At 51.3% G+C, this 10,012-nt stretch overlaps 1 protein-coding gene across 4 annotated transcripts in view; it reads left to right on the top strand.

Moving 5' to 3' along the window:
- The first annotated feature begins 9,068 nt into the window (after positions 1-9,068).
- The window catches only part of PLCH1 (phospholipase C eta 1), a 192,625-nt gene continuing 191,681 nt past the window's right edge, over positions 9,069-10,012 (top strand). For all 4 annotated transcript variants that reach the window (XM_041734565.1, XM_041734568.1, XM_041734567.1 and 1 more), the window contains exon 1: positions 9,069-9,240. The gene's annotated coding sequence lies outside the window, so the exon portion shown is untranslated. The remainder of the gene's footprint in view (positions 9,241-10,012) is intronic.

Raw genomic sequence — 10,012 nt, 5'->3', positions numbered from 1 at the left:
TTTTTTTTTTTTTTTTTTTTTTTTCTTTTTTTTTTAAGGAGGAAGGAAACAGGCGGCAGGGTAAAAGATGTTGATAGCTTTGTATTTCCTCTTCAGGAAGAGGATGCCACCCTTTATTAAATTTCCACCACTACCACCACCTCCCACCTCAGCCAAAGTTTAAGTCTTTTTTGAGAAGACTGAATGTAGACGTTAGTAGGGAGGAGGTTGGGGAACAGCTAAATGGTTACTGGCTCTTATGTAAATTTGAGGCTCAGCTATCAAAGAAGGTTTAGAAAAGCAGGCAGAAATGGGAAAAGAAGTTTTAAACAATGCCTTCGTGTTGTGATCTCTTTGTATGGCCCTTTTACTGCACAGACGAGGTTAAGTCAAAGGACTGCTGTAAAGGGCCTTGGGGAACTCTCTGCGCGGAGGGGGGTCCCCGAGCCGCCGCCTGGGGAAGCCAGGAGGGTTGAACCCCAGGCTTTCCAGCGGGTCTGATTTCAACCTTGAATTGAGCTGCCAGCAGGAGTCCCTTATACTCCTGGAGCAGGAAAAGGGGTGAGTCCTTAAAAAAAAGCCTGTAGTTTGGTGACCCAGAGACCACTCAAAAAAGGTACTACGCTATAGGACCTGCCCAAAGAAGTGTGAATCCCAATCCCATTTTTTCCCCCAGTTCCCTTGTAACCGGTCAAGGAAGGGGGTGTTATTTGTTTTGTTTTTCTATTGACTATTCGGTAACCATGGGAGGGTTTGGGTAGCCTAGAGAGGCTGCGTACTACCCACTGTCTAATCCCTTTGTTATCATTCCCTGGGATAGTCACCGGCGGGGAAAAGTAGTTCTTGTCTGGCTCCCAAGCACTTAGCAGTGTGACAATATTTTCTTGGTTTTAGTTAGTGATTTTTCCCTGATTGATGGTGTTAAGAAAAAAACCTCAGAGGGAGAAGCTACGTGAAAAGATTTATGGATATCTTCATGTGTCTTCAACACTTAAGACCATGATTAAGTATGATTCACACGAAGGGAGGGAGAAGGGCCAGCAGATGGGGCTTGGGCTGTTATCTCCAAGGCTCGATTTGAAAAAGAAGGGGTGGGGGGCGGGAGTGTTGTGTGGGTATTTGCCTCGATTTCGGTAGGTCTGAAGTATTGCCTAGAGAGAAAGTTTCAAAGCTTGTAAAATTGTGGTCATCGATTAACACTTTCAAAATAAAGGCTCTAACAAACAAGTGCTCCTGCTGTGAATTTTGTGTCTGGGCTTACTTTAAGGCGCGCATCTCTGGTTTTTCAGGGCTAAGAAAGACAAGACGGGAGGCTTGGAGTGGGTCACCTCCGTGGGTGTGCGCGGGGTCCTCTTGGGGGGTGTGTGTGTGTGTGTGTGTGTGTGTGTGTCTTATTCTCTATTCGGCCTTCCTGTTCACCATGGAGATGACCAGCAAAACAAACCTCTAAAAACCATCTATTTGTATGCAAAGCGAGAAGCAATTGGGGGGTAGGAGAGGAGTTACCTGTTTAATTTCTTATACATTGAGGATTCTCCTATGGACATGTTAAAAAAAAAAAAAAAAAACGACTTAGGAAGTTTTCTTTCTTTGGAGCCAAGGAACCTTATATGTCTTTTTTTCCAAATTGGATTTTTCTTGGTACCCTGGCATGAAGAAATTCAAGGGACTACTCTGGTGGCTTTCTCTCTCTCTCTCTCTTTTTTGAGTCCAGGATTGCTTTCAGGATAAAGTTTCTCCTCGCCCATGGTGCTTTGCTGTGACATTGTAATTGCCTCCGTTGAATTGGATAATACAAATGGGTTGTTTCTATGGCATCGGCTAAGTGGGATGAAAAGGTGAAACCCTAGATGTTGCGCTGGGAGGTCACGGTGCACCCCCACCCCCACCCCCACCCCCACCCCCCTGCACTAACCGCCCTGCTCTCCTCGCCCGGCCGCTCGCTTTGCAGCTTCCTGAGCAAATTCACGCATGAAAAAGAAAATGACTTTAGTTTATGTTGTCACTAAGCCCAGAAAAATCCCTGCGCACCCGGGGCTGCCAGCTTTCCTAGGACCTTCTTATTGGTGGAGAGTTTTAAATTGAAGGTGAGCGAGGAGCGGAGACTCCAAGTCCCTCCCAGCCAGGCTTTGAACTAACAATGGGGCAGGTTGAATGAAGGCTGAGAACTGCAAATCCTGGAATCCAGGGGCCGGATCCCCCCGCGGCTGCCGGGCCCGCGCGCGCGCGCTCGGGGGCTCCCCGCGCTTCCCCGCTAGCTGCGCACCTACTGTGTGCCCTGCCCCTCCGCCGCCGCTGCCGGCCCGGCCCGTCAATCCGACTGAGTCACTGAGCCGCTTAGGAGAAGCATCTGGAAGAAGAGATGTGCGGGGCACGGGGAGGGGAGTAAGTGCTACCCACAGTCCCTCCTAAGGCAGGTCTCCTCGGTCACAACAGCTTCATAGATGCTTTCTTCTTCTTTTAAGAATTTTTAAAAAAATAAATATTTTTTATTGCTGTTCAATTTGCCAACATATAGCATAACACCCAGCGCTCATCCCATCAGGTGCCCCCCTCAGTGCCCGCCACCCAGTCACCCCCACCCCCCACCTCCCTTTCTACCACCCCTAGTTCGTTCTTTTTTGTTTTTTAAAGATTTTATTTATTTATAAGAAACACACAGAGAGAGAGAGAGAGGCAGAGACGCAGGCAGAGGGGGGGAGCAGCAGGCTCCATGCAGGGAGCCCGACGCGGGACTCGATCCCAGGACCCCCGGGTCACCGCCTGGGCCTAGGGCGGGCGCTCACCCGCCGAGCCACCCAGGGGCGCCCAGGCAGGTAAGCGCAGGTAACGGCAGGTGCGCGGCCCGCGACGCCCTTGGAGGTGAGGCTCTGACCCTGGAGCTCCTGCTGCGCTCCCGCTTCCAGCTCGGCGTCCCCGAAGCCCCGCGTCCTGCAGCCCCCGAGGCTCCAGCTCCAGACCGAGCCCCGAGGAGGTGTCTTGGACCTGCGGGCAGGGCGGGGGGCCTCGCGGGCGGGCCGGGCGCCCCGGGGGCGCGGGGGGCGCGGGGGCTGCGGCGCGGGGAGGCCCCGGGGGCTCCGGTCCGCGCTCCGCAGCTCCAGTTCCTGATTTGCCCGGGAGCTGCGGGCCGGGAGGGAGGGGGCTCCGGCGAGCGCGTCGGGATTTGAATGAGAAAGCAGGTCGCGGCGGCGGCGCCCCGCTCTGCCCGGGCGGCTCGGGGCTTCCGCGGGCGTCGGGGGCTGCGCGCTGCTCGGTGCCCCCCGGCGGGGCTGCTCGGGCCGGGAGGCACCGGGCCGCAGACCCCAGGCCGCGCTGTGCAGGCTGCTCCCGCGCCCGGGACCCCGGGAATCCTCAACTGCTGAACCCTCGGAGTTGAGCAGGTCGGTGCTGGGGCGGGGCGGGGGGGGACCCGGCGGCGAGCGGGGCCGAGGGCGAGCAGACCAGGTGCGCGGACGAGCAGGTGGCCCGAGCTCCGTCCGCAGCCCGGGCGGGACCCGGCGAGCCCGCGTTGCGGTGCGTGGGGATCCCCGAGCCCCCCCTGCAGGCCGGGCCCTGCACCGGGCTCGATGGGGGGCTCCGAGGGGCCCTGAGATGTGCCTGTGCGTGCGCCCGCGCCTGATCTCATAGTCGGGTCGCCCGTCGGAGGCTGGAGCTCTGCAGCGGGAGGCCTCCCCCCACGCGGGGTCGCGGGGTCGCGGGGTCCCGGGGTCGCGCCCCTGCACCCCCGACCCCCGGGCGGGCCCCCCTCTCCCAGCGCGCGGGGTGCACTGCCCGTTGCACCTGGGGGGTCTCGCGGCTGCCCCTGCGCCCAGGGAGCCGGTGCAGGGCCCCTCGCGGTGGCTGGGGGAGCCCTGTAGGCTCAGCGCACGGAGGAGGATTCACCCCATTACCCTCCCCGGCAGCGGACCGGAGCCCCGGAGCGGCCCGCCGGCGGGGGGCGGGGCCGGGAGCGAGGGGCGTGGCCGCGGTGGGGGCGTGGCCAGGGCGGGGCGGGGCCCGGCTGCAAGGCGCCGCTCTGCGCCTGCGCGCGGTTCCCATGGCGACGGCGCCGCCAGCCCGCGATGCCCCCGGCTCGCCCCTAAGGCCGGTCCCCCGCGCGGCGTCGGCGGCCCCCTCTCTCCTCCTCCTCCTCCTCCTTTGTTGTCCGCACCTCGGGGCGAGCTGCCGACGGGGCTTTCACGGTAGCTGCTCGGCACTGGAGCCACGACCAAGCCCCCGGGGCAGAAGCCTGTCCCCAGCCCCGCCGCCGCGCTTTTCTGATTTGAGCGCAGACGGGAAGGAAAGGGTGAGAGCTTGCTCGTTGGGGCGGCCGCGGGGACCCCCCCGCCCCCCGTACAGCTCATCTCCTTGGAGGTGAGGCATTAAAAAGAAACAATTGCAGCGCGGTGGCTGCCCCCGAGCAGTGAGGCTGCAGAGCTGCGCCTCCCCTGCACCTGGCGAGGCGCGCGGCCGGGCCACCTGTGTCCCCCGAGCGGCCCGGGCACCTGTGTCCCCCGAGCGGCCCGGGCACCTGTGTCCCCCGAGCGGCCCGGGCCCGGGAGGCGCCGAGCTGCAGGACCCGCCCACGGAGATGCCAGCGCAGAGAAACAAAGGCTTTGCCAGAAGTGGGGAGGGGTGGTTTGCCCAGTTGCCCCAGCTGGTCACTTCTGGGGTTAATCTGCGGGGAATGTTTCCAGAAGCCTTGATGGGAACCAGTCCGATTTCTCAAGCCTCCCGTTAAAAGTGTCACTTTTGCTTTGCTTGAAATCGTGAGTCCTGACAGCTCTGTCCCTTCCGAGGGGTGGTGGTGGTGGTGGTGGTGGTGGTGGGGATCTGGTTTGTTTAGCCCAGGTCAGCATTTGGCAGGGGGCACAGGCCTCAGGGGGGTGCAGGAGCTGCGTGCATCATCTCAGTTGCTGGTCGGTGGTCAGCAGGGTTAACATGCCTCGCTGCCGGGAAGCAAGCCTGCATTAACATCAACATAACCAATAAAAGTTTGAAAATGGAGTTACCCCCTCTGGAATGAAGCGTGGCATAAAGATACCAGAGCTGAAGCACTAGGGGTTCCCTCCTGCTGTATCCTACTTTTAAACCATTTGCTTTCAAGAATAGCAAATGTTCATCAGCGGTGGAAGTTTTCAGCCAATGTCCTTCCCCACCGGCAGCTGACGAAGTCAACGTAATTCTACTTTTCAGATGATTAGCAAATAACATGCTGTTAAGGTTCTCTCTCCCATCCCATTCATTATAAATGCCTAGACGTTATGCAATCCATCTAGCTCCCGTGTTAAAAAAAAAAAAAAAGTCCAATTAAGTTTTCCCCCCCTCCCTTTTCTCACAATTAAAAAAAAAATAGAAAAAAACTCTTAATTTTCAGGTTCAGATACTTTGTGACCCTATTTGGTGGTTTGTAACTGGCTCCAATTCCCTAATTCTCAGTGACATGTGTTTCTGCTGGTTCCAGGAGGTAAACTGCAGTTTAGCAGATCATGGGATAATGAGATTGGGAGTGCTTGGGGGAAGGCCGGGGGAGAGGCATGGGAAGGAGACAAAGGGAGGGAAGGCTGATGGGCAGAGCCGGGATTTATAGCTGCACCAGGTTCTGCATAAAAGCTGTGAAAGTCCTGGCTTCTGTTAGATACATTTTCTCACAACATCAGTATCAATTAAACTTATTTTTAGAATCAGTCTTCAAATAATTAGAAGGATAGAATTGTAAACATAGAATATTATAGTGGTGCTTTGTGTTAGTGTGCCATGATGTAATTGGGAAAACTCTTAATTAAATGTTTTCTGCTTAATTTATTCATTTAGTCAAATTTTTATTGAAAACCATCTATAAGGCCAGATAAATCAATCCGGAGCCCTGCCTTCCATAAACTCAGAGTTGAGTTCTGAAATAATTCTCATGCTGTTTCAGGTTTTCAGAGCAGATAAGAGTACTCTAAATCAACTGTTCTCCCTAAGTGTTGAGCAGTCCTACATCTAGATTCAGAAACAAACGCTTAAACTGGGATTTAAAAAAATACCCCAAAGACTGCTTTTGAGTATTTTAGATTAAAAAAAAAAAAATGTATAGTGAGAAGAATTGTGTGCACCAATTCTATTTAATTTTTTTTTTTTTTTTTTTTTTTTTTACATTTTTGTAGTACAGACTGGGCCCTAACATTTGCTGTCTTCCGAAGTACAGTACTGAGTTTGGGAGGAACAGAAAAACCCTGTAATTCTCAGGTTTCTTAGATGAAGATAAGGTGAGTGATTCAGTAGTCCTTTGTTCTGGCTCCATGTTTCATGACATAATAAACCTCCTGCAGCTCCTTTCTAAGAATAGTGTTGGTCCGCATGCTTGAAGGATCATGACTATTATTTCTCTGCGGGGAGGAAAAAAGGAAAATTATGATAGAAGGGGGGAAACGGATAAAGGAGTACAGTAGGGCATTTAAACATTTTAACTTTTGAGCTGGCCTAATTCTAGGCATTTTTAGTGAGTTTAGACTCTATTGAAATCCATTATGGCAATGACACCTCCCTTGGCGTAACACTGACCAAGGTTGAGAAGCCCTTCCTCTTTCGCAGAGCATGGAAAGTTAGGGAGACAGGCGTCTCCTTTCCCCCCCCCCCCCCCCACCTCATGGGTTTAACAATTATCAGCTCAGAGAATCTTGCTGAAGAGCATCCCCATTTGGTTATTGCTCTTTGTCTAGGAAAATCAGACTCAGCTGTGAAGTGTGGACCAAGTGGTGCAGAACTCATTACTTTGAACAATGCCTCCTCTGCCTGGGAAGCATGTTTTCTCTTCTCACTCGTAGGGGCTTATTCCAGGCTGGCGTCGCTCACAAGGAAAATCATTTAGACACAGTTCAGTGGACACTCACTCACATCTCTTTGACACCCGTGACCATTTTTGTTTAAGGAGAAATCCAGTACTGCTGTGGTAGGGTGTGCCGAATTAGAAGTGCATTTTAAGAAGCCCACGAAGAAGTTTACACAGCTTGGTCTTATTATCATCAGGGTCTCTGTCTTCTGTGCTTCAAAGTAGAAGAGGACAGGATGGGCGCAGAGGGGACAGCCAGGAGAACCTTTATTACAGCCAGGTTAACTTTCTCACCAACTCTGCATTTTGGATGCGCTAAGCCAAGCACCTGCGCCCTGTTACAGTCAGAAAATTACAGGGCAAGGATCTAACAGTCCTGCTGTTCCCCGAAAACCAAGGCCAGGCTCATAGGAAACCGTGCTCTAGACTTGAATTACTGTAGGTGTGGGCAGCAGCAGAGTCATATGATCTAATCTGACTTCATCAAGTGGGATCGACAGTGGGCACCTTCTGATTACATGTTCGGTTATATACATGGGTGGATCTGATGAACACATGGTTTGCATATATGCAAAAGTCTTTTCTTCTGTTTTTTTAGTCTATCTGTTTTGGCCAGAGGAATTCTGACATCATTATGATTTAATGTAATGGGGAACACTTCTTCTGGTTATTTAGTAAATATCTTAAGGAGTTCTGGAAGAAGAGGAGAAAACGAACATTAGCATGTTCCAACCACGGGCCTAGACATTTCCTGTCTTGCCTCTTTAAAGCCCACAATAGGGCAGCCCGGGTGGCCCAGCTAGTGGCCCAGCTGTTTAGCGCCTGCCTTGGGCCCAGGGTGTGATCCTCGAAGCCCGGGATCGAGTCCCACATCGGGCTCTCTGCATGGAGCCTGCTTCTCCCTCTGCCTGTGTCTCTGCCCCCCCCCCCCCCGTGACTCTTGTGAAAAAAAAAATAAAAATAAAATCTGAACATAAATAAATAAATAAAAAATAAAGCCCACGATAACCCAGAGGCAGGAGTTCTCTCCCATCACTCATTTCTCAGCCCACGATCTAAGCCAGCCTGGAAGGGACATGGAATTTGCAGTCCTCCTGCCTGTGTGGTCTATCATGTCACATTGCCACTCAGGAATCAAAGACTCAATTTTTTATTTATTTATTTATTTATTTATTTATTTATTTATTTATTTATTTAGACTCAATTTACAAAGAATATGGAGTTGGTTTTCTTTCCAGGCTCACCATCCTATCCAAAGTACAAACGGCTAGAAGTGTTTCTGATCTGCTTTTCGCTGAGCGGAGAAGCTGCATTCGCCATGTGGAGTTTAGAAGGTTATAAATTCAGGCCTGGCTCCAGAAAAACAGTCAAGACTTTGTTTATAAACCATGTTGGCTATTTGTTTAGAAGCGACTGGTGGTCTTCTGCAAAGGCTTTTCCACATCAAAGTGGCCCGCTCTTTATCACTTCTAGATTGTTGTCGAATTGCGGTGGTCGAAGGTGGCCCCTCGTGATCTTAATGTGTGTTTTCTGGCCTCCCCAGACGTAGATGTTGACTTTATCGCATATAACCCTTGTGTCCTTATTTTCCTGAGCTAGTATTGAGAGACTTACTGCTTGAATGAACCAGGGGGTGTCTTCCTGTAATGCCCTTCAAATTAGAGATCAGAATTATCTCGGATAGTTGCTGAAAATTTCTGAACTCCAGCTGGAGTTTTGGTGCTCCCGAACAGCTCCGCATCGGGGTCGGGAACTTGAAACTGGATCGTACTGAGCTGGTTGCCGATTTGTAGTATTTTTGAGTTGGTTTCCCCACGCAGACACTGGAGCTTAGGGATGTCCACACTTACAGGGCCCAGCGGGGACTTGAACCTCGGTGTTGCCGGCAGACCTCGGGTCCAGTGCTCTTGGTAGCAAACCAGGCTTCACAAGCAGACCCCTGTCCTGGGCCTTTACTCCCTGTGTCGGACCCTAGAGGGAAAGAGGCTTGAGGATTTCGGAGGACGGAAGGTGGACTCCACCTGGGGAATCGGCCCTGGAGGGCTCTCTGGGTTCGCGGGTCTGGGGCCTACCCGCCCGGGAGCCTCCGTTCTTTGCGGCTGGTTCTGTGCGCGCCAAGGGACTTCTGCACCTGCCCGGCCGTTCAGGTGCGCGCTCATTATCAATCCCCACCGAAGGCCAGAAGGATCTGGTTTAGGGCTGGCACAGCCAGGTTACTGATTAACAGACCTGAGGCAGTCTCGCTTTCTTTTCATCTGCCTTCACTTCCTTGTTGCTAATCCACAAGAACCAGACATTCAAATTCAGCTTCCTACTTCCCTCTTGAATTTCACGGGAGGAGCCTTTGGGTCTCCACGGGGTGTTAATGTCACCTCTGCGCCACTGCCCTTGGTGGGAACTTGGAAGATCTCTATACTGGTTTGGTTTTGTTTTGTTTCCAGGAATCAGAATCTTGGACCAGAAATTCAGTGAGTCGATTTTTGTCATGTAATTGTATGCAGTTTAGTTCTGTAGATCTTTTTTTTTTTTTTCTTCTTCTTCTTCTTCTTCCAAACAACTCTTTCTTAACCTTGAGTGATATGGGAGATATGGAAAAGAAACTTAGCTTTTCCGAAGACTTCTTGATAGAAAAGAGTAATGTGTTCATAGAAGGAGTTAAAATTATGGAATGATCCCTTGATTTTTATTTCAGGCTAAGGACTTGGTTCCTTACAACCATTTGTGCAAAAGAGAAGAGGCGGGAAGGTGGAGGGAAAAAAAAGGGAGGGTTTCCTCTTTGCATATAGAATATCTCTGGAAGAGAATATGCAAGAAACTAATGTCGGTTGCTGGAGACAGATAGGAGATAAACCATTATTGTAAATGCTTTTGTGCCTTTCGAATTTTGAAACGTAAACTTAATAAAGTTAAAGAAAGAAAGAAAGAAAGAAAGAAAGAAAGAACGCCTGGGTTTCAGTAATAAAATAAATGAATAGTAATGACATTCTGACTCCTAACTGGGAGAAGTAGGAGACTGGGAAGAAATTTTAAAGAAAAGCAATTTTCTTTCTCACTATCTTTTTTTTTTTTTTTTAATTCCAGTGTAATTAGCATACAAGGTTATATTTGTTTCAGGTGTATAATGTAGTGATTCAGTAATTCGATACATTACTCAGTGCTCATCACGGTAAGTGTCCTCTCAATCCCCTTTATCTATTTCATCCATCCCCCCACCTACCTCCCTTCTGGTAACCCCCAGTT

This window comes from Vulpes lagopus, chromosome 19, assembly GCF_018345385.1.
Source record: "Vulpes lagopus strain Blue_001 chromosome 19, ASM1834538v1, whole genome shotgun sequence".
Lineage (NCBI taxonomy): Eukaryota > Metazoa > Chordata > Mammalia > Carnivora > Canidae > Vulpes > Vulpes lagopus.
This window is presented reverse-complemented; position numbering and strand designations above follow the sequence as displayed.